The sequence below is a fragment of the Protopterus annectens genome, chromosome 6.part0 (assembly GCF_019279795.1).
Source record: "Protopterus annectens isolate FY-2018-M chromosome 6.part0, PAN1.0, whole genome shotgun sequence".
NCBI lineage: Eukaryota > Metazoa > Chordata > Ceratodontiformes > Protopteridae > Protopterus > Protopterus annectens.
In genome coordinates, this window is record NC_056737.1 from 212436053 (window position 1) to 212463108 (window position 27056).

Sequence of the window (27056 nt, forward strand, 5' to 3'; positions counted from 1 at the left end):
CACCCCTACCATATGTGCAAAAATAACCGATTTACACAACTCATTTGGTATGTCTACATTCCTAACCTTTGTTGGGACATATGTCCTATTGGTTTATAAATATTCACATCTGTTTCTATGCATGTACCATGTTAAAATGCTCCCATATTGGTGGCCTGTTGCCATCAATGAAACCTGCATGTTGCTGTAATGGCCACTGTTTACCCATATATGTATGTGTTCTGCCTGCTCTGCAACTATTTCATATCTGGTGCCCTGGGTAATGGAAATACCTATGCATGCTGTTATAACTACTCGTGAATGCTGTTGACTATTACTAACCCATATCTGCATTAAGCATGCTACAAAATAGCTCATATAGGAAGGCTGGTCCCAGCGGACCCACCTGTCCCACCTCAGCTGGCCATGGTACCGGGCACCAGCACGTCTGGGGCCCAGCCTAGGACTTCATCTGTTAGCCCTGCACCACCTTTGGGTGGAACCGCTGCAGGGGATGGGGCTCAGCCCCCCAGTGAGCGGAAGCGGACAGGAACCTATCACCCATGGTACGGTCCGGGCCGTGGTGCTTAGGGAGCTCGACAGGGAGATTCGAGACCACCTACACCAGCTTGAGGGCTGACTGGTGCAACTAAAGGGTGAGCCTGCCCCTCCTACACAGCCCCCAGCACAGCCACCTTCTGGGCTGTGAAGGTACAGTGGTGACTGCCCATGGGTGGGGACCTCAGTCCCACTATATCCATTTGTGGGCTCATGGGCTTGTGACTTCCAAACACCCCTCTCTGTCCAAGGTGTTCCCCTCACATGTGTGATATACCACCCATGTACGCATCTTGTCTTGTCTGTCATCCTACCCAACCTATCCTCCCTGATCATACCTACACTCCTTCCCCAATATCCCACTCTCTCCTAAAAATAAAAGAAAAAAGGGCAATCTGTTCCCGCAAAAAAAGCATGCCCCATACATAGCTGTCCATTATGCACGTGTCCACTGGACACATTTAAACATTTCTAATTGACATCACAACATACTATTGTTGTCCTCACCCCTCTCTCAGGGCTGTGAGTGTCCAAATGTACGACCAAATTTATTGCATATGCACAGTCATTGCTGTAGAAGAAATGCACATCCCTAGCTACTTTGCCTACTGTCTTTCTCTCTTTGTGCCCATTTTTCAGCACTTTCTTATCACTCCTATTTTCTTTTCTTTTAAATAAATTAGCACGGGGGTAAGTGGGAGTAAGCGCTTTTAAGCATCAGTGAGTGGGGTTCAGCTTGTTTGCATGGGGGAAAGCACTGCCTACACAGGTTAAGCAATTAAGAAGGTAACTGAGTGCAAGGAACTGTAACCAAAGGTAATCACTGCTTACAGTCGTGCAAACCCACGCACACCAGCTCACAACTGCTTAAAATTGCCTTATTCACTCCATATCCAACGGCCCTTGTTCTGCCCAGCAACAAAATAAACGGGCTCTGCAAGGCTTGAAATCAGGACCCTGCACACCACAGCCAATGTGATTTACCACTAAGCCACAGCAGACATACAGACATCTGGTGTTATCACAAACATATCATCCAGCACAGTCATTCAATGGTATAGGAAATATATTTCATTATGTAGATGTATGTGTGTGCGTTTATGTCCATATATATATATATATATATATATATATATATATATATATATATATATACATATGTATATATACACACATAGATATAGATATATATAGATATATCAAGAACAAACCACGTGACAACAAAACATTAAAAAAGAATGAAAAGGAAAACACCAGTAACTCCTGTATTATGTAGTGGTGTTGTCCTATGTAATATCAAGACTCCTTCAGACAGACATGTGTCATTAATACACGCAAACATTTGTACATTGCCCAAATACATTACTTTGAGCATTTTATTTACATTAACAAAACAGTTCCTGTCCAATCATTATGTGAGAACAGTACTCTTGCAAGGTGCTGTGTACAACATCATCATCATTAAAAAGTTAAATGGGGTAACCATAGAGGGTCCAGTAGTGTTGTGTGTACACTGGGATCATCTGCATCATGTGTACCTGGAACCTTTAGGAGTCATGTGCATACCAGGATTGTGTGCCTGAGAGAGGGGTAAGGACAACAGTAGTATGTTGTGCTGCAAATTAAAAAGGTTACATGTGTCCAGTGGACACGTGTGAAATGGACAACTATGTTTGGGGCAAAAGTTGTTCTGGGAACAGATTGACCTTTTGTTTCCATTTTTGTAAAGCGAGAGTGGGATGTTGGGGGAGGAGAGTAGGTATGCTCGTGGAGGATAAGTTGGGTAGGATGACGGGAAAGACAGACAAGACAGCATACAGGGGTGGTATATGACATATGTGGGGGGAAACACCTTGGACGGGGAGGGGTGTTTGGCAGTTACAAGCCCATGAGCCTCCAAATGGAAACAGTGGGATGGAGATCCCCACCCATGGTCAGCCACCACTGCACCTTCACAGCCCCAAAGGTGGCTGTGCTGGGGGCTATCTAGGAGGAGCAGGCTCAACCTCTAATTGTGCCACTCTGCCCTCGAGCTGGTGTAGTTGGCCTTGAACCCCTTATTGAGCTCCATACACACCACAGCCTGCACCGTACGATGGCCGACATGTTCCTGTCTGGACCTGCTCCCAAGGGGGCAAGCCTCATCCTCAGTGGCGGTTCCACCCAAAGGTGGTGCAGAGCCAACAGAGGTGGAGGTCCAAGGCTGGGCCCCAGACGTGCTGATGCCCGGTGCCATGGCCAGCTGAAGTGGGCCAAGTGGTTCCGCCGGGACCTCCAATCCCATACAGCCAATGGTGTTGCAGTTTTAACAAAGATAAGGCTTAGTAATATTCAACAGCATTCAGGATTACTTATAACAGCATGCATAGATATTACCATTAACCCAAGACAACAGATGTCATACATTTGCAGAGAGAGCACAACACATGCATATATACTGCATGACATCTGTCCAAAGCGTAGATGACTTGTGACTGCAGCTGTGAACAGTGGCCCATTATTGGCATGTCACTGTGATAACCTCACACAGTGACTGTCATACCACTGTTTCATGTGATGTATGTCCAATCAGGGATGCGATGTCAGTAACTCTCATCACTGTCACCGTGTACTGACTGCAATCCTCACACTATGCTTCTGCAGTTCACAGATGTGTGTTCTGTGAGTAACACAAGAAACAAATGGTTCCACACACTGACCAGTCCACAGATGACCCTACAGATGGGGGTTTCCTCACAAACAGAGACTGTGTTGTCAGTTATTAAAACATGCAGACTAGCCATTACCACACACAACCTGTTAAACTGGCAGTAGTCTGAATGAAGCATAGCTACACTTACATGCTGTCATCATGTCTGGCACATCACCCTCCTGTCTTTAGGCCATTTTCCACAGTGTATGTTGTTTGAGGAATATCCAGATTTTATCTGTGATGCTATTTACCAAACACCAGACCCAGGGTCCACTCACAACAACTGTCATGTGTAAACACCAACATGATGTCCCTAGATATTGTAATGTGTTTCCATGCAATTGGCTATGAGAATGTCACCACAGCTGTTCCACATGCAATCAGCTAGAGGAGGACTGCAATAGGAGCAGAGGCCATCACCTGATCATGACCATCACTTACAAAACACAAGCTGCTGCTGAGCAGGTGTACATCTCCACATCCACCAGAGAGTGTATGGGAGGGACAGACAGAGGCAAAGTACATCAGAGAAGGGCTGAAAGACTAAAACCTAAGCATTTTCTGTCACACACCTACCAGTACAGGGGTTCATACCCCTGACTGACTAGCCATTACTATTACAAGTGCATGCAGTTACTCCATGTGCCACATAGCTGACATGTTGGTGTGCTGTAAGAACATATATATGTGCTGGTGAGTGACATCTGCAACAGAGATATAGTAGACATACATGAGGTGTAGCACACATGGCTGTCCACATGAACAGATGTCATTGTCAACACAGCCACACTCTCTAAGGGACTCAGACACATTGGCACACTTTGGCAGGCTCACCAGAAACTTCCTAACTACTTAGTTTGCCACACTACAGTAATGCACAGGTATTACATGCACCACAGGGGTTATCCTGAGGTTCTATGGGCTAGTAGGGCATGTAAATGTGTCTGATATCAGTCAGTATGCCAATGAGAGTTATACTGGGTGTGACTGTGGTTGGGAACATCATAACCCACACGCAGAAACAAGGTGCCAGTACTGACATGCATGTGTGCATTGCTTCATGGGTGTGTAGTGGTTGGCTGTGCAAGATAGCTGTACAGGGATGTGTGAGGGGTAATCCTTGGCATCAGGCCACCTGACAATGGTCTGCATTGTGGTTCAGGAGTGTAGTGTCTGCAATGTCCCACACAGATGGGTATTGTATTAACCGTCCTGTTATCATGGTTACTATTATGTGTGGCCATTGCTTTGCAATGCATGCCATATCTGTGTTTGATAGTCCTTGACATGGACATTGCCTGGGATGTGCATGTCCCACATTAATGTACAGTGACATGTTTAAGTGTACCTGGTTTGCCTGGCACATGTTATGTACACAGACTATCATCAGATGTGCCAATCCTGGCCTGGTGTGGCAGGACCTGCTAATAAACAGCAGGTTGACCCTGCATCTGCATTGATAGCATGATACAGGTATTCCCTGGTGTCAGTGGCATCTGTCCATACAGGGCATGTGTGTAAGGCATTGTATGTCCTTTGTGGATCACATTTGATGGCACCACATATGTTGCAGGAATCTAGTGGGGAACATATGAAGGTGCATTGTCCACAATTATGTGCCTATTATACTGGTGGACAGGGTGTCATGCCCTCTGCAGCCCACTGCAATCACACCATGCTTACTATCTGTCAGCAATGTGCAGGGTACTAGCAACATGATGGGTTTTTCTAGGCAAGTGTGTCTGTATATGACACATGGGTTCAGACTGTATTCTTGGTAATAGTAGGGTTGCTTACTTTGTTCACCAGGCCTTTTGCCAGATGTAGGGGTATGGCTGGCCAACCCAGTCTCTTGGCTGATTTAAATCTTTAATCCTCGTGAGGTGGGCATTGTGACATATAATATGGCCACCATATAGGAAAACTACAAAATCCACTCCTCAACATGTCCAGTGGTTAGACACTCACAGCCATTTCCACACAAGATATGACTGACAAACTCACACACACACACCTGCCATGTCTCGGAATAGAACTCCTACCTAACTAGTTTATTAAACTACAGCATTACCCAGTTATAGTGCATGCTACTGAGATTATTGTACTACCCGATCCCCAAATGTGTATTTCACAAGGAATGACATCAGCAGGTTTACCAAAGTAGGGCATTTTAAATTTCCTGCAAGTGAGTAGCCTAAAATGCATTGCTCACAAAACAGACAGTGACACACACAAAATATCCACACTTGACATGCATGGGTATAGAATCATGATCAAGATCTATATCACACAACTGCATGGAGATGTTATAGGATGCACCATGGGGATTATTAAGGAACTTGTTCCCCAAAGGTGTATTTGACAAGGAATGACATCAGCAGGATTACCAAAGTATGGCATTGTAAATGTCCTGCAAGTGAGTAGGCTATAATGCATTGCTCCCTACACAGACATTGAAACACACACAAAACATACATAACTACCATGGTTGTGGATGGAACCCTACCACAGTTCTAAATCACATTCCAACAGTACACAGTTACCCGATGCGCTACAGAGATTAATGGGTTATAGCATTCCCAGAGGTGTATTTCTAAGTGGGTGACATCAGCAGCCTTGCCAAAGTTGAGTATATGAATTGTAAGGAGTGTGAGTACTCTAAAAAGCATCGTTCCCTTCTCAGACAGACAGACACACAAACACGGCAAGTCTGGTGTTAGAACACCTACCAAACTAGTTTATCACACTACACCATTACGCAGTTACAGGATGCGCTACGGAGATTACTGGGTTACAGCAGTCCCAGAGGTGTATTTCTAGGTGAGTGACATCAGCAGGATTGCCAAAGTAGGGCCAACAAATCATAGTAAGTGTGACTAGCCAAACATGCAGCACTCTCTACACAGGCATAGGAACAGACACCAAAAATATCCACAACTCCCATGTGTGAGACTAGAACTCATACCAGAGTTCTATATCACACTACAGCATTACACTGTTATAGCATGCACCACAGAAATTGTTAGAGTACTCTTTTCCCAAAGGTGTACATCCCAGTGATTGACATCATCAGGACTGCCAATGTAGGGCATTTGAATTGTATTAAGTGTGACTAACCTAATTTCCACAATTTGTCTGTATGCATTAATCGCTGTCCTGGCCAGACAAAAATACCCCACCTTTGCAGGTCATGAACCCAAGACACTGTACATTATAGTCACAGTAACTAACCACTAAGCCATCACAACAGTACATGAGACTGAAGTTTCACCACAGTAATCCCAGTATATGCTAATAAAAGTGAACATGTGAAAGGAATGTATATATAGTTGTCCATAAAAGACCTCCCCAAAGCCAGCTTCATGCTACACAACAAAGAAGTGACAATGCTTGTGACACCCATGGAGACAGGAGCTGGCAGTTCTACCGATGAATCCTGTACTAAGGTACTGTATGAGCACATCCACTTGTGCATGATTCCTGACATTTCACATGGAACCACAATGCTCACCTCCCAAATAAGCAAGCCACTTTGGTGGTCTCCTGCCATTAACAGAGTATACAACAGAAGGTAACACTGTTGAAGCAAAAAGGATACTCCAAGGATGCAAGCAACTCACTTACCAGCCACAGGAAGATGTTGAGATCCCCCATGGAATCCTCCAAAGCTGGCTATGTAACTAAAATCACCACAGATTCCACAAACAACCACACACCATTCTATAGTTATGTCCTGAATCTAACAGGCAATGCTGAGATGTGCTCTGAGCTATGACAGAATGGCATTACATAGATTGCTCCCACGGATTGTGCCAATATCCTGGCAGATTGGTTTAGTGCCACAGTCACCGCCTCTCACCCCCAAAAGGGCCAATGGCAATATGAACAGAGTTCCATTGGCCAGTAATCATGGCCACACAGGCAGAAACCTCACTATGCCCAGCTAAGAATACATCATCCATGGGACCAGACAGTCATGTGTAATCATACCCTCGCATCAGGCCTGGTGCCTACTGAGTGGTGCACAGCTGCAGTTATCCCTTTCCACAAGGGGAGATCCACCTTGGATCCCTGGAACTACTGTCACATCAGTGTGATGAGCCTGATCTGTATGGCCATGGAATGCATTATCAGGGAAGTTTGGAACACAGACATTGAAAACTCTCAAACACTGGACCCCACAAGGATTGGGCTCTTGGAGGGCCTATCTTGCCTCTTGAAATGGATTGTCTGCTTTGCCTCAGTCTGCATAGCTGTTGAAGAGGGTAAGGCAGTCCACAACGCCTATGTGGACCTTGCCAAGCCTTTCAATACGATACACCAGTGTGAAAACATAGATTAACACACTAATCCAGCCATACATCCCTATGCCACTCGATGGTTTGCCACATGGCTTACTGACAGAACCCAAACTGTAGGTGTAACTGTCTCCAAATCAATCCCCAGACAAGTGACAGGTGGAGTACCTCAGGGTTCAGTCCTGGGACCACTGTTGTTTGAATTCTACATCTCTGTAGTACAGGCCAACAGTATGGGACTCTGGCTAACAAAGGTAATAGATGACTGCAAAATGGGAGTCATTATGAGCCTGACTGTACTGCATGATATGTTACTGATACCAGCCTGACATCATACAGGTGGGATGGGGTACTGTTAACATCTTGTGGCCTTGTTGTGTAAGGTACTGGTTATGGGATCTGCAACAGTTGGTAGTGTATTGCAGGTCAAGCATGTTTTGCTGTGGGGGGGAATACCTATTCATGCATGAAGTTTGTTGTTTGTGCCTGTCAGCCCCATTCATGGTACATGTGGACATATATGTTTCTGCTATGTTCCCACCTTATCTACAGATGTATGTCCATATATACATATATAGATATAAATATCTGCTTACACATATGTGGATCTCTCTCTCTCTCTCTCTCTCTCTATAGCTATATATATATATATATATATATATATATATATATATATATATGTGTATGTATATATATATATATATATATATATATATATATATATATATATATATATATATATATATACTATATTTTCACACACACATACATCTGCATGTTAAACTACATAATCTGTACTGTTGAATGACTGGGCTGGATGATATTTTGTGAATACAGGAGGGTTATGCATATCAGACGTGGCTTAGAGGTAAATCACTTTGGCTATGATGTGTATGGTCCTGAGTTCAAGCCTAGCAGATGTTGTTTATTTTGTTGCTAGGCAGAACAAGGGCCGATGGATACAGAGTGATTAAGGCACTGTAAAGCAGTTGTAAGCATGTTGTCAGGCATGGTATGTCTGTTGCGAGTCACATGTGAAGGCACCATAGGTGGTGCAGGTGTCCATTGGGAAACATGGTGGAGGTGCACTGTGTGCATTTATGTGCATATTGGACAGATTGCCAGGGTGACATGCACTCTGTAGCCCACTGCTATCACTGCATAGTTATTATCAGTGGCCAATATGCAGTGTACTACCCACATATTGGCTGCTGCCTAGGCATGTGTGTGCGTTTGACACATGGGTTGAGTGTGTCCTTTGGGTAATAGTGGGGTTGCTAACTGTGATTGGCTGGCCTTGATGTCACATGTATGGGTATGGCTTTGCACCCCAGCCTCGCAGCAAATGTACATCTGTTATCCTTGTATGGTTGACATTGTGATATAGAGTACGGCCAACATAAAATATAAGCAAAACCCCCTCCACATTGTCCACAGGTGTCACATACTTATAACCACCACTACAGAGGATACAAGTCACACACACACCTGTCATATCTGGTATTTGAACCCCTTCCTAACTAGTTTATTACACAACAGCAGTATGCAGTTATAGCAAGCGCCACAGACATTACTGAATACTTCCTCCCCAAAGGTGTATGTCACAATGAATGACATCAGCAGTGTTACCAAAGAAGGGCATTTCAAGTGCACTTTGAGTTGTACATGTCTTTTAACTGTGTGTACCCACTACTTACTGTCACAAAAGCACATTTATACCCACTTACAACTGTGTTATTTGGTTGTAAATGCCATTATTAGCAACCCTTGCAGGTCTTGAACCCTGGACCATGCACACCACAGTCACTGGACCTACCACTAAGCCATCTTGGTTGTATACATGTTTCATAGTTTTTATAACACACATTTTACTACAGGTATTCCACAGTACTGAAAATAAATGGGACAGTCACTTTGTGTACATATGTACAGTACCCTTGAATGTACTGTACTCTGTGAAACAACATAGACCAGTCTACATATGTGCAACTGTTAGAAATAAATACTAAATACATATATGCACTTATGGGATGTATACACACACACACACACACACATATATATATATATATATATATATATATATATATATATATATATATATATATATATATATATATATATATATATATATATGCATATACACAGACACATCAATAGCCATATATATAAACATGTCTGAACACTCTTTGTGATACAGAAGGGTTCCAAAGGAATTGACGTACACAAAACAGAGGCAACTCTTGTATTATAACATTTAAATCTTAATCAGTTCACCAGAGAAGGGATTGTTGTTGTGTATGTGGAGTTTGGGGTGGGGAATGATGGCTAAAGAAATATACCCTGGGGATTGTGGAGTTTGGGTGGGGGATGATGGGTATGGAAATACACCCCGGGGACCACTTCTGTGTCACTGCTCGACAGTGGCACAGGAAAATAACATACCCAACAATAGTCATTCTTGACTGTCTTTTCTTTTCTATTCCTACCTATGTAATAATTTATAGACTCCACTCACCACAGATGACTACCATGGTGAGCAGCATGTTAAAAGACATAACACACGTGTATGCCTGCCTACATGGCAGTCACACACACACACAAACACACACACACTTGCCAGTATTGTGCTTACAAGTCTTGCCTATGTAAAGTTAACTAGTAGAGTGGTATGCAGTCAGGGTATGTGCCACAGAACCCATACAATTACATTTAATCTGATTCTGCTCCTGAACTGGGTGACATCACAGGACTGATTACTTGCAATGGGGAGGGGGGAAAAGTGTGGTTTAGCAGATAACAAGGATAATGGCCAGTGCAAAAGGTGGTTTCTCTTTGGAAAGCAGTAAAACCCACTGTCATGACAAGATGCAGACACAAACACACACACACACACACACACACACACACACACACACACACACACACACACACACTTGCCAGTGGTGGGATCAGAACTCCTGCCTATCTACAGATCACTATTACAGTACTACACAGTTATGAGATATACCACAGAGATTACACATCTCAAGGTAGTCAGAATGCCCTTCTAAGATTGAGGACATCAACAGGGATACTGACAGTTAAGATGTGCATAGCTGTAAACCTGTGTGTTTAAAGTAGGAGTCCATTACAACCTGTATGCACAAACAAGACACATCATCTGCAGGTAAGACATAGGTAGGCCTGAGAGGTATAGTTGTAGCACAACAAGCCCTGAACTGGAGTATGCCCATCTGTGGAATGGACAACTACTATCACTATACAGGGTTTCAGTGGTCATGCTCATACACATAGAATCACAGGACTTTTTTGGATGCATTGACTTCAATTACACAAGGTGGCAGTGGGTACGGTCATACACTTAGTAGCACAGGGAGGTTTGGGATGCACTCTGATTCTAACCACAAAAGACCACAGTGGGCATGCTCATACACTTAGATGTACCGAACACATTCTAATGGGCTCCTATTGTAAACACACAGGTCAGTATATATGCACATCATGCAGGTTTACTACCAGATACCTGTATGTGGCCAGTAAATGATATATCTGCATCTGTGCTGTGTGATACACATGCATACATGCACATGAAGTACTGCATATATATGTGAAGTAAACACACAATCATGCATGTGTGGAAGTGACAGACAATTGGCTAACTGGGACACACAGGTGGATGCAAAGTACAGTATGTGTCACACACATTGCTGCCCTGAAAGGCATACACTGATATCAGGTTGTGGACAGTGCCATTATAGTTGGAAAACTGGCATGTGCAAGCATAATATGTGAGCCCCATTGTCTAATGGTACTGAGGTGCAGGTGTCAAGATGACCTCTCTTGGCTGTGTTAGTAGTTGTCATTATTAGCAGGACCGCTCCATTAAGTATATCTGACATTGGTCATCTACACAATGTCTGCTGCTGTTCACCACCTTAGATATAGCATTTGATACCAAGCAGAATACTGCCACTCACAGTGATGTCATGGTAGGTGTGGCAATTGCTTGACCAAAACAATGAGCCAATGTCCTGTTGTAACTATGAGGTTGTCCAGTGTCTGTCATTTCGGGATGACATGACTGAAAGAAAACAAGCCTTTGTCACAGATCACATGCATCCATGATTCAAGGGAGTGTGGATAATATATAGGTCACATTTACCCATATAGTGCCATTCCAAGGCAAATGTCCTAAACACAAAAGTAACACCCTGACACCTACAAGACAATTGCATTGGATGCTTATGCTAACCAGTGCTAGATGTGTGGCTTTCGTAAACCATTTGCTCAATGTTGAACCTACAATGGGGAACACCGAAATCTGTGCAGTGAGGAACACCTGGCTGAAGGCTCTGTAGTGCACAATAGCACTATGACCATATAACTCAGATCCAGACATGTGGGCCATAACACTGGTATGGACCACTCCAGGTGGTGGTATGCACATATTCATAAAGGCTACTCACAAGTAAAGACCACCACTCCAACATAATTCATCACAGATGAGTCAGGTACAGGTGACAGTGGCAAAAGCTGCATTCTAGGTTGTATCCTCATATACATCCACTACCATGTCCTCAGACTACCAACACACATCCATAAATGTGGTATGAAATATTATGGTACAACACCGCATAACCTTCGACTGGTGGACTGTACCTAGCCCTACATCAACTGTGCAAAGTACCCATGTACTGACACAGTTGCATAATGTGTTATGCAATGCAATAATACCACTGTTTGTAACCAGGTCAGTTGTACACATACCAGAGACCCTCGGATGTTGTCAGCATTAACACAGTTGACTGTTGCTGTACACTAGTAAACAACACCCTCATGGGTGGATATGACCTAGATGTACCTGCCCTGGTTATGTACATCCCACACTCATACAACATACATGAAAATACCATAGCTGTTATTGTCCTTTGTATATACAGGTGGCTACATTCATTACACACATGTACATGGAAGATAGGTCCATGGCTGCTGAATGCTAACAGTACATAAGGTTTGATATCTATGCTGACAGAGGTAATATTCTCTCTCTACTGGTCACCCATGACACTTATCACATCATACAACAATCCATGTGGCATGTATGTCATTAGACATGTCCACCAAATGCAATGCCTACAAACATACCCAAATAACAGGATTGTAGGGCCTACACATATGGCCTGTACTGACAGACTCAGGGAAATACAGCTATGCTCTGTATGTTCCTGACAAGTTACAGGTGATATGTCCATGACATGTACAGCCATGTGTGATGCACAGCTCCTACATATACCCCATGTCAACAATTGCAAGCCATGCATGCTGTCTGGACATTACCCTTATTACCACAATAGCCAGAACGTGCTGGGGTGAGATGTTTATAAGCCACAGATCTCGCACATGCTTGAAGTGTAATGCCTAGCTCAAACAGAGAACAGTAATCATGAGATGTGTGTGGCAAATATGATGTGTGTGTGGCAAATATTGTGCATATATCAGCACAGTTGGCAAAGGAAAGAGTCCGTATGCTTCATAGCATGTGCGATAGTGCTGTAACTCTGTAATACCTATCATGAGATAGGCAAATGTTTGATTCACAGTACTGGCACATGTGGGTGTGTGTGTGTCCATATATGTCACGTATGGTGGGGAATACATCCCAAATGACACATAGCACACATACTCAGTGTGCCACTCAACTACAGCACATAAGGCATTACGTACCCAACACTCTAGTCATAGGTGACTCTATAGTCAGGCACACTGATGTTCCACTCACCAGGCTAAACAAGGAGAAAGTTACTATTAGCTGCCTGTTGGCTGCCAGGATCCACCACATAACGCATGCACTCAGGTCACTCCAGCTCACTGTTGACCATTCCAGTGCCCTGGCTTCACAGTGGAACTGTCAACTAACAGTTTGTGGAATCATGACATGGAACATTGATGTGTGTGTGTCTTGCTGATATGTGCTTTTGGCATAAATGTACACTTAGCTACTCAGTGAAGGTGGTTGTGTATCCTACCAGTACATTAACACAACATCCATTATGGTGTAATGCTCAGCTAGGTATCACACATGGTGTGGGGAAGGTGTGGAATGTATCCTCTTGACCTGCTAGTCCACTTACTGATAGAAACTGCATATGTGTACATGTAATGATAATTCCATACGTGTGCAATGTCTGATGTTTGAAGGTGACTGTTGTCTTAGTTCACCATGCAGTTGCAATGCAGCCTCAACATTGCCAAGTGTATATGATGATATGCTCAATGTACAGTAAGCTGTACTTTAGTTATGGACAGATGTTTGGACATAACTACTAAGTGGTGGGGCTACTTTGCAGATGAATGATTACTGAGGACAGCTCACAGGTGTGTTACAACCATTCCTACAATAACCTGTGTAACTGCTAAGCTATGGTTTTATTAATTGAAGGGGAAGACATACAACGTAGAATGCAGTAAGGGTGATATTGAAGGCAAACCTCTTGACACCTGTAACAGTAACACCTCCCCTGTCCATATATCATGCATATATCAGCACAGCTGGCAAAGGAAAGAGTCAGTATGCTTCATAGCATGTGCGATAGTGCTGTAACTCTGTAATACCTATCATGAGATAGGCAGGTGCTTGATTCACAGTACTAGCACATGTGGGTGTGTGTGTGTGTCCATATATGTCTCATATGGTGGGGAATACATCCCAAATGTTTTTCACTCTCCTATTCACTGTTGTAGACATCTGTACAGAGTGAAGTGTAGAAAGCAAGACATAGGCAGGGGTTTGAATCTCACACATGTCAAGTGTCTGTATATGTGTGGCATAGATGTATATCTTTGTGAATGCCACAGTGTGTGTGTTTGTGTGTGTGTGTGTCCATGTGTGTGTGTGTTTGTATGTGTGTGTGTGTGTGTTTGTGTGTGTGTGTGTCCATGTGTGTGTATGTATGGCTGTCTGGTCCCTGGAGTGAGGCTGTAATTTACGATAGTGAAATAATAAGACCCCCTTCCACTCAATACAATCTAGTATCCCTGTTGATGTCATCAATCTTAGAAGGGCATTCTAACCGCCTGTAAATGTGTAAGCCCTGGGGCAAGGCTTGTTGTTCCATAGCCTACTGATGAATCCCCCTCCCCACATACACTCTCCGCAATCTAGTATCCCTGTTGATGTCCTCGATCTTAGGCCATTCTGACTACATGTATATGTGTAATCTCTGTGGCGTGTCTTGTAATTGTGTAGTACTATAATGATGATTTGCATATAGGCAGGGGTTCTCATCCCAACACTGGCAACTGTGTGTGTGTGTGTCAGAGTGTGTGTTACTGTGTCTGTGAATCCCTAATTGTGTGGGTGCGTTACTGTGTCTGTAAATTCCTGAGTGTGTGGGTGTGTATGTGTGTTTTCATCCTGTCATGAGAGTGGGTATTACTGCTTCCCAATGAGAAACCACATTTTCCACTGGCCTTTACCCTTGTCATCTGCTAAACCACTCTTTTACCTCCTCCCCACTTCAGGTAACTATACCTGTGATGTCACCCACTATGGATGTGACGGCTCTGGCCAAAGTAGCTTACTACACAGCTACCATGCTCTTAGATCATTAGATCAGTAAACATATTTTAAATGTGGGAGATTATAACTGTGATGTGGAAGCTACAAAGTGCATGCAGGTATTGTCATACAGATCTGTGAGTAGTCTACATTTACATATGGGACACTAACAGCAAACACTGACATCCTCTGGCACATGCAATCACACCTGAAAGAGGAAGGCAGAACATCAAGATCAACATGCAGTTACTGTTGTTACACATGATACATACTGTCAAAAGTACAAAATGCATTCTAAAACTGTAGTACATAGTATGTCTGCTGCCTGTCAACACTACTCAACAATGGTAATCTACAATTGTCTTCCTAGTTTGTTCACCCTGTGCATCAGACCATATGAGCATGTCTCTGCACCGATGGTGTGGATGACAGGGATGCGGCACAGGCATCATCATATGCACAGGGTGATAATGTTTGCCAGAGGCCTAGGCTGCACCATTGGATGACATCATGTGTGTAGGTCAGGGCCTTTTATCTTATTGGGCATGTGTGGATGTTATGCATGTGTGTGTTGAGGTGCCCTACATTTGTTTCTGGTGTGTGTGTGTATGTATGCACACAGGTCTGGCATGTGGCTGGCCTACACAGGGGTATTATTGACAGCTGCAGACTGTACAGGGCAGATTTTACAGTTCACGGTGTCTGGCCATGGCCATGTGACCTGTGCCTGCCAGGGGTTGCATGGCCACTACCAGGCAGAGGTCCAGATTGGGTACATCTGAAGACACATGTCCACTGGAACTGTGTCCCTGTTGGGACTGTCCAGGACCATGTGCATATGGCCTGCTGTGTCCTGGTGTGGACAGCACAGCACCAGCTGCACTGCTGCTGCTACCGCCACTATGGGAGTAGGCATGTGAAGTAGCATGTTCACATAGATCTTCAACAGGTGATGTAGCTGGTCTATGTCCACGTGCCCGATGCCTCACTCCCACCAGATGTTCTAGCACAGACATTCCACGCTCAAGGATTGACATGCCACGGTCAAGGACTCCCACCATGTCACCCAATCATCTATCCAAAACATCTGCAAGATGATGGTGAGCATTTGCAATTGCCTGGATGTTGTCAGTTAAAGAACGGACAGCAGCCCTCTGAAGCCTCAGGCCTTCTCTATTGTGCCATTCAACACATGCCTGTGCCTCCATTACAGCCTGAAACATACGTCTGGTGACACCAGCTAATGTGCTGTGTCTTGTAGGGGCATGCTGGCCAGAAGTCCTCCTATGAGCAGCCCTGGGCACATGCCTGTGTGGGACATCACCAGTCAGTTGGCTGGGATCATGGTATGCAGGCACACCTTCCATAGTCTCCACACATTCCTGTTCCATGCTACCACCCACCAACTGTCCTTCCACTATGGCCAGTGGTGATGGGGTATGTGTAGGCATGAGACCTGTGTACAGGGATGAGGGGGATACAGGAGGAATGGCAACTAATGGCACAGATTCAGCCCAGCCCTTGACAACCCTGCCTGTGCCTCAGTCATACTTTCGTCATCACTGCTAGAGTCTGTGGGGACACTAACATCAGGTGGACTGCAAGAGGTCAACGCACCTACATCAACACCTGTGAAGGGCAGACAAGAACTGTACATTACAAGTTATACATCACAGTACAGACACAAACAGACAGACACATACAGACAGACACACAGACAGACACAGACAGACAGACACAGGCAGACAGACACATGATATGGTACCCAATGGCATGCAACATGCATGTGATATGGCAGAAGGCATTTAGCTTAGACAATTATAGTGGTAGTTATCATACATCCCTGAGTTGCACACAACAGCATGCATGTGTTATAGCAGAAGGCATGCACCTTACAAAATTATAGTAGTAGTTAGCATAAATCCCTGTGTTGCACCATTTGTGTTAGTAGGTTATGCCCCAAACCTGCAGCACAATGCATGCACTATGCACCGTTGTACCGCACTGCCATGTTTTGTGCAACATACCCCATATTTTAACAGACCATCGCTGACCTGTGTACATCTGCCACTGATGCTTTGTGTTGGCCACTGCCCCTATGTGTGAGTAGGACATGAGCAGAAGGGTATGTTGAGTGAATGCTATGTTTGTCTGAGCCCTAGCTTGCATATCTCCGCCGAGGCAGTGCATGTCTGCTCAACATTATTCGGCTTACCCCTGAGCTAAGTCTACAGACAATGTGCATGTGGCTGTACACACATGTTTGACATGGCTGTCCCTACTTTGCAATGGTGCCACAGATCAGTACAGGTTAACAGTACACCAGCCTGATGTGTGGCATATGACCTTGCCAATCACATGTAGTATGACATGTCTTCTGCTGAAGTGTTGAATGACATGCATACATTTTTAACACAATGGTGTCCTTTCAAATATACAGTGAGGTAATGGTGTCCCACTGCAGGGATGTGTTATACTAACATGGACCTTCAGCTGACACAATGTTGTCAGTCCACCCTACAGACATACAGTGACATACTGCACATTGAGCTGATGTGTATAGCCATTGCAGGACATCATGTGGATTCACTATTGCTATACAGTGTGAGTTACAGATGCAATTCATAGCCATGACTGTGTTCAGATACAGTACATATCTAATGTGGAATGTGACCCATGTCACTGAGGTGTATACACACTCTAATGTGGAATGTGTGACACAGGTCACTGAAGGGTATACAGATGACACCCCTGCACATCTGCAACCATATTGCTGATGCCTGGCAACTATGCCCAGACATGGCTAACTTAGCAGTACTCCATGTCCCACATGCCATCTGTGTACCTCACACACATGAGGAGCAACCATGACAGTGATGTCTGACACTAGCAAGGTGACTGTACTGTATCTGTGGCCTGATGTAGTTGTATGTGTATGTTGTGCAAAGCATTCATGTCATGACACACTCAAGATGTTCAAGATATGTTATGTGGTGGTTTTATGTTTTGCCTACACAGGCTGTGCACAGGCCTGTATGATGTTTAGTGTGTCACATCTGCAATATCACCATTACACAAAGGCCATAGTTGTATTGTGTCGAGCCAATGTAAAACAGGGTGTACACACATGCACATCCCTTCTACTGTGTGTGTTGTTTCATGTCTCTGGCCATCCTCCATGGCCATGTGCAAACATGTTTTGTCCAATGGTTGTGATGGGCATCTATTTCATATGTCAGTGTTGTCCCATATGACATACACCCGTAGATGTCATATGCTCCACTGAGGACAGGGTTATGCAGACAATGGGTGGTATGTTTAGGATGTGAGATATCATGTTTTACAGGATAGTTAACCAGTGTTGCAGTCAGCACACAAAATGTCATGGACATGACAAATAGCACATGACATCATGTGACATTCATAGCAAGGGTATAATCCACAAGGGTGAATCCTGTAAGCTGGTCATACTCCAGCTCCAAAACATTTAGAGTGTGTGCACACATATGCTCTCTGTACAGTACTGTTTGTATTCCCCACGTGTAATGCTGATCTGTAGTATATGTCCCTACAGTGAACCACACCTCCACCATTGTATTTACAGCTGTGCACACATCTGGCAATGACAGTTTGTAAGGTTAATGTAGGTTTTTCATATAGTCTTCAATTATTCCACATGGGTAACCACTGTGATGCATTGCAGGTCTGACCTGTATATATTAACAGGACCACCATACATTATGTGTACGTGTGTTAAATGGCCACATGGCAGATAGCATGCAATTAATATGATCTGTGCATTATCAAGCCTGATAAATAATAACATTCTCACCAGCAACAGGCTGCTCTCGCTGCGAAATGCCAGAGGTACCTAAATAGGAGTGTCACAGAAGTAAGATCATTATCCACACCTGTGTGAAAGCTACAGGGTACAATGTGCATGTTAACACATAAGCCAGTACAATAGAATATACTATGGAGTATGCATATCTGTACATACATAGAGTAGCAAACTATATTATGTGGCATGTGTGCATACATGCCTTGCATATGTTACATTAAATATTGTACAGTAATACATGCAACTATATTAAACATAGTGTGTTATATGTGCAGTAGCGATTTACCAGGCAACTCCTGGCTCAGTGGTTGTGAGACACCCGCCTCCACAATACCAGCTAAAGCTTGTGGATGGGGTTCTGCAGGTGTCCCCAGGTTGGCCAGTAGCTCCTCAGTATGTGTGAGTGGGGGCTGGGTGAGTAGCCCCCCACCTGTTGCAGCTTGTTCCTTTGCGATTCCAGTTGCACACTGTTTCGCCCATCTAATGAGGTCAGTGCAGTGTTGGCGCACCTGCAGATAGGTGCAATTGTGGCCACCAACATCATTTACCCTCCTGCGAAGTTCCTCCCACTGGGCATCCCGGTGCTGTGCATCCTGTGGCACATGGCTGAAGAGTGTTTCATGATTGTCAAGGAGGTATGGAATAAGGACCTCATCCTCCATGTGGGTGTATGGTGGCAGCCTGGCACGCAGCATACCTGGAAGACAAAATGATGGAGACAGGTCACAGTAACTCACAGAGATGTACAGAAGTACAGCTGTACATACATGTGTATCACATTTATTATGATTACAACTATGTCTTTGCAAATCTGCATGACACTAACACCACTGACATGTTTAACTCACACACATTTGACACTTACTGGTGATTTGATGTTATCACCATATATGTGTGTGTCAAGTGATGACATTGTTCATACTCCATGTGGATGTTGTCTTGATGTGGGCATGTCTGTTTGCCTGTACTGGTGTCTTTACCTATCAGCACATGCCTGGATGTGTTCACATTAATGCAAGAGACCTTAATACTGTGTATATGTCACATATATAGTCATACACAGCCATAAGGGGCATGACCTGTGACCCTGCAGACTTGATCACGGAAAGTTTTACATGTATGTGTTTTTCCATATACATCTACATGGCACTATACAGCAGTATAGCATCCTGCCATGTATTACCTGTGTTGAACATGAGAACACATGGGCAATGGCTAGCTTGATGATATATGCAGGGTTGGATATCAACTATAGCTGTATGGTCATAGTGAACTAGTAGACTATATGCCCTGGGCCATGTATGAGCCTAGGCTGAAAGGTTACCTAGCTGTAGCCAACAGACAGGTAACTTTCAGTGGCCAGTTCAAGCAGTGCCACAGAACTGATCCACAGGGTTACTGATATATTTGCCATGCGGTCATCACACCATGTCTCAAAGAGGGGCAATGTTCAGCTTTGCTGGACAGGGATGCATAGTATGGCAGGAGTATGTAAAGTGTGTGGGACAGGGATCTGTCAGACATGTTATGATCCTGGTACTAGAAAGGTGGATGTCCATGATGTATGTGTTTGTTTGAAATCAGGATGTGTAAGTGTAGCATGTCCAACATCTCTGGGTTGGACATGGCTTTATTCAGGGTAGGCATCATACTACCTAGTGGAGCTAGGGTTTGGGAAGGCTGGTGTAGGCCATCTGAACATGGCCAATAGCCCTTAAAGGAAATATGTGATCTATTATGGGTCACTTGAGTGTTGAGTATGGCTGAACAATTATCTCTATATTCATGGATGGCACCCTGTCATGATTAGGGGTGCCACCTATGACTACCTGACTGGTGTGGTGAAGTGACTATCAAAGGAAAGACTACTGTCCAGCTGCATCCCATACACGCATAGTTTCCATTATGTTGACCACTGCCTAGGTGGTAGTTCATGGGTACAGGGTTTTTAACATAGGGGATGACAATGCAATACTTAGCTGTGAGATTGTGGCCATATGTCACATACCACACATCTGACCCACAAAGGCCCTTCTGTATGTTGTCCGCAGCACTCATTGAGTTTACTATTGCTCCTAGTTCATAGTCATTTTCAAACTGCAATAGGCAGATGCCTTCTGTGTTAGTCTGTGTGGTATAGATAACAAAGAGGGGGGAGTACCAGGAATGAACCCTGTATTACTGTAGCTGGCACTGGTTTGATGTGCGTGCATTAGTCAGACACCTTCTGTAGTGTTGGTTCTGCCAGCAGTCCAGTTGCCAACCAATCCTGTGACATAGGAATATACACCTAGTTTACTGAGTGTAGCTGGAACACAGTATGGGTGATGGTGTCCTAAGACCTGGCAAGGTCAAGATATGCTGTGTGAATCAACCTTACTGTCATCTACATCTGTACTGACTGCATCAAAAAATTGATCAAGGTTCATGACCTTACAGACCAGATTCAGCAGGGAAGTAGTGCACTATTTCCCATTATCAGTGGTGTCACCCCCTTTGTAGGGTGTGATAACTGTTGCTGTGTACCATTCAGTGTGTACATAGCCTGACATGAAGCTATGATTGAACATAATATGCATGTGGAGAGCAAATCTTTCTGACATTTGTGTAAAATACACCCTGGGATGTTGACAGGTCCCATGCAAGCTATATGTATGGCTTTAGAGAGTGCAGCTTGTACCTGCATAGTTGTTATTACAGGGTCTCTGTAGTGTACATGAATATATAAATATGTGTACCTATTGGGGGGGTGAGAGTGAGTTTAGGTTATCCAAGACCCTATCTGGATGAACAAGTGCTATTTCTGTAGGTGCAGTACCTCTCATGCCATAGTGCTGTGAAGCACGGCAGGTCTTATTGTTGCCATTACGATTCATGACACAGCTATAGAATGCTCTGTGGTTGGCCTCATAATATGTGGCTGATTAGTTTCACAGTAGCTTTGTGTGATTTTATATGGTGTATCTGCATCTTACTGAGGCTAACCAGGGATCACCTCCACTCATGTGTGGTCACTCTTGCAACAGTTTCTACCTTCTGTGTTACAGTTTAAGGCAGGGTGCCACCAGTTTGCCTTCCTGTTTGTGTTTGGTTGAATCTTTGTTCCGTTTCAATAGTACGATCACTGTACTTATGTGAGTGCTTAAAGTGCATTTGTGTAGGATTCAGTATTTGTGCATGCATTGTCCATCTGCATGGGTGCCATGACAGTCACCACTTCGCTCTTAAGAAGCATAACATTGGCTTTGGAAACTGACTATGTGTAGCATACTGTTAGTCCTGTTTGTCTGACTATGGTGATCCAGGTCATTGGGGTTAATGAAATCCAACATGCATTGAGCACAGGTGTTGGTACATGAGGAGTCTACCCAGGTCATAATGGGATAGTTGAAAGTAGCCATTATTATGGTTTTCATAGGTTCATAGGTTGGTACTAGGCTATCAGCCCTAGGGCCTATACAAGCCTAGCCATAACAATTCCCTGGCTATTTCTTCCCACACTATTTACTTCCCTGGACCCCTGTCTAGCAGGGCAACTGACGTGATCCCCAGGGTGAATTTTCTTTCTCCCATCCAATCGTCAAGGTTCCTTTTGAAGAGGGCCAAAGAGGCACTCTGCTTGACATGTATGGGCAATCTATTCCAGAGTCTGGGGAATCTCTGGGTCAGGAACCTATCCCTCCAGCATGTTTTGTTTATTGTGATGACAAGGTTTAGATCCCTGGAGCATGTGGCTCTGAGGGACTGGGATTTCTTTAAGTGTAGCATGTCCAACAGCTCTGGGTTTGACATGGCCTTGTATGTTAAGCAGAGATCGCCTCTGAGTAGACGATATGTGACAGAGTATAGCTGGAGTTTTTTAAGGTGGTCAGAGTAGGGCATCTGCTTTAGGCCTGTGATTCTTTTAGTGAGGTATTTCTGTGGCCTTTCCAGTTGTTGCAGACGTCTTGAGAGGTACATACTAAATGGGGCGTTGTATTCTATAATGGGTCTAATGAGGGATGAGTTCAGTGGGACAATGACCTCCTTTTTTCTGGATGAAAAGCCCTTAGTGATGAGGTGTGCCACATAGAAGGATTTCCTGACTGTTGTGGTGATGTGGTTATCGAAGGTGAGACCACTGTCCACCTGTGTCCCTAAGTCTCTTATCACACTTTCGGTGTTTAGTGTACTGCCACCTATGTGGTAATTCACGGATACATGTTTTTTTCCCAAAGGGGATAACTATATATTTCTTGGCATTGAGCTTGAGCCCATGGCTCTGGCACCAAGCATCTGTTTCTGTAAGGCCCTTTTGTAGAGTATCCACATCATTTGGGGATTCAGTAATGGCTCCCAGTTTGCAGTCATCTGTGAACTTTGTTAGCCAAAGTCCCTAAGTGTTGGCCTGTACTTCAGAGAAGTAGATGCCAAACAAGAGCGGTCCCAGGACTGAACCCTGAGGTACTCCACTTGTCACTTGTCTGAAGCTGGATTTGGAGTCGTCTACTTTTACAGTGTGGGTTCTATCAGTAAGCCAGTTAGCAACCCATTGGGTGACATAGGGATTAATGCCCAGCTTAGTAAGTTTATCTATGATTCCAGAGTGGGGAATGGTGTCAAAGGCCTTGGCAAGGTCTAGATAGGCTGTGTGGACCACCTTACCCTTGTCCATGGCTCTGGAGACTGATTCGAAGAAGTCAATCAGGTTCAGGAGACAGGATCGGCCCTTCACGAAACCAAACTGGGTGGGGTCCAGTGGTTGAAGGTTGCCAATGTCTTTGTTTATAAGTTCCATGATAATACGCTCCATGGCCTTGCAGATAAGGCTTGTCAGACTGATGGGACGGTAGTTTCTGGGATCCAAGGTGGATCCCCCCTTGTGGAGTGGGATAACTGTAGCTCTGCGCCACTCAGTGGGCAGAAAACCTGAAGTGAGGCTATGATTAAATATGACACTTAGGTGAGGTGCCAGTTCATATTGTAGTTCATGTAGTACACAGCCCAGGATGTCATCTGGTCCCATGGATGCTGTATTCTTAGCTTTGGAGAGTCGTTTTTACCTGTGTGGCCATTATTACGAATTTGGCAATCTTCGTATTGAGATGGGCCATTTAGGGGTGAGAGGGGGTGAAGTTGGCACTGAATCGATCTGCCAGGATATTGGCAATATCCTTGGGATCAGTATATTTAATGCCATTCTGTTTTAGCTCAGAGCAGTTCTGAGCATTGCCATTTAGATTCTTGACATAGTTATAGAATGCCTTGTGGTTGTCTTTGGAATGTTTGGCAATTGTATTTTCGTAACTAGCTTTGGAGGATTTTATGAGGGATCTCAGTTTCTTACTGAGGCTGGTAAGGGAGTTTTTTGCATCCTGGGATTTTCCTCTTTTCTGCAACAGTTTCTTCCTTTTGTTGTAAAGTTTGTTTATGGCAAGGGACCACCAGATTGGCTTCCTTTTTTGGATGAGAGCATCTTGGTTCTATTTGGGATGGCACGATTCATGCATGAGTGGATGTGCTCATACAGTGTCTTAGTGTAGGATTCAGTAGTTGAACTTTCAGTACCTGTCTGCATGGGTGTCATGAAGTTTGTCACGTCTGACTTGAGTAGCATGAAGTTGGCTTTGGAGAAGTTTTTTATGGAGGTTTCCTTACTGGGGGGTGGGGGTGGGATGTGGATGTTAAGGGTGATTAGCTTATGGTTTGATCTGACTAACGAGGGGGTGACCATAGGTGTGGAGCATCGATTTCCCATGTTGGTAATGACCAGGTCTAGGATATTGGAGCCCCTGGTGAGACTATGGATTAGTTGATCCAGGGCATTGGAATTTATGAATTCCAAGAACCATTGGGCAAAGGTGTTGGTACATGAGTAGTTTTCCCAGTTAATGGCAGGGTAGTTAAAATCACACAGTATTAGGGTGTTTGGTTCTATCTTAATATTTTCCAGTATGTTTAGAAAGGTGTAGTGAGAATCTTGGGGTATGGTGGGGGATCTGTAGCAAGCTACAATTTGGATTGCAGTCTTACCTAGTGTTAGTTGCACCTGGAGAATTTCAGATGCATTGTGTTGGACAACTAGCCTGTTGGTGTGAATATCCTTGGTGAATATTGACACTCCTCCACCTTTAGTGTTTCGGTCCTAGTTTGGTGGCCGAAAAGTGAGGTAAGAGTTGTAGCCTGGTATTGCAGGGGTGCTCTCTGGAGCCTTGAACCAGGTCTCAGTTACTGCACAGATATTGATGTTCTCCATTTTAAGGAGTGTCTTGCAAGAGTGCATTTTGAGGTTTAGACTTCTAGCATTGAGTAGCATTACCTTCAGATTTTGCATGCTTGTCCCTGTTACAGTGGTGGTTTTGTCCTTTGAACATTGTCTAAAACCTAGTATTCCCCATTACAGCACAATATGACATTTGGGAATTCTGAGGCATGGTGGGTGATCTGTCGCAAGGTGCAATTTGGATTCCACTCTGGCACAAAGGTAGTTGCTCAGCATAATGCATCTGAAGTTATGCAAGTGCAACTAGTGTGGGGGTGTACATATCCTTCAGGAATATGGATACACCTGTGGCCTGTGTGTTCCAATAAATGATAATGGCTAAGAGGTGAGGTATGTGTTATAACATGGTCATGCAGGGGTGCTCTCCGGAGCATTGGACCATATCTCAGTCACTACACAGATATGTTCTCCATGTTAAGGATTGACGTAAGTGAGTCCATACTGAGTTTCTGAAATGTATCACTGAGTAGCGAGACACGCAGTTTATTGCTTGGCTGTCCCTGTTACAGCAGTGGACTTTCACCTGAACCTTGCATGATGAAGGCACTATAGAGGAAGCATGTGCCGTAGCCAGTATCAAGATTCCCAGGGGTGACAGGTGCAGGCCCTATCTGGCAAAGCATCATGGTCTGTCAACCATGTTATCCCAGGCAGAGAGATACTGGATACCCTTTGAATTACACCAGTACATTAGACAATTGTGGAATACAGTCCTTTTGTCCCTGTACTGCAGTATCATTCTGGCCAATGGCAAAATGCTACCCAGGCCTTGGGACATACCTGCATTGGCTACAACACCTGACAGTTCCTACATGCGTGTTTCCATGCAGTCCAGGCTACTACATCACAGGTCCTGCACAACAACATGGAATATGCCAGAACCATGTGTATAGTTCAAAAGGTGGTCTGAGTGTATGGGTATGTGGCTAATCATGGCAGACAGGCAGCTGACAGTATGTTTGCCCTCATATAGCTTGGTGTGTAACATAATGCTAGAGTTTGCATTCACAAATGAGTACTGTTGGGCATGCTTCTGGACACGTGTTCTAAGGAGTGGCCCAGTTTGGTAAACTATGTCATACAGTTTGTGTACTTTGTTGTCTGTCTATTCCAGCTTGGGAGGTCTCTTGCTTGGCCAGACACTTAGAAGCCTCTGTGAATGTGTATGATTTCTGGTGGTATGTGTGGGTGTCCTTACTGTGTTCTGGTAAGGGTATGTGTTGAGTGTGGTGATGAAATGCATGTGTTAACCTACACCTCATGACTGTCCAGTCCAGTCATGGCTGTAGACTGGATTGCCTTCCAGCTTACGTCTGTAGCTGCATCCCAGACAATGTGTGGGGTGTGGTGTTAGTTGGGTTTGGCAGTGTACATGGCATAGAGATTACATTCCTCCAGAATGGCCACATACACAAAGCTGACATTAGGAAACACCAGTAGCTGACTAGTGGACATGCCTGTATGAGCATTCAGTACTACAAGTACCAAGTACTGTATTTAGTTTACTTATTGCTTATGAAGATGTTTTAGATGTTGATGCTCACAAGTAAATATTTGTGTTATGGACGTGACAACAATGGCTATTACAGAAACATAGTAGCTAACTTTAGCAGCAATCCTCACCTGAGGAGCACATCACATCCTGATAGTTTATTACAGATGATGCAAATGTCAACAGGTCTGTATCCTTTTCTGGGTATATACTCACATATCCACCAGAACCATGAGCTCTGTTGGACACGGACCCCCACTCTCCAAACAGAGTCAAATATCAATAGACTCTGCTGCCACTAACATGATCAGGATATAATCAGATAGTGTAAGCCATCACCTATGAAGCAGCTGTTACACATGGGCAGCAGTCT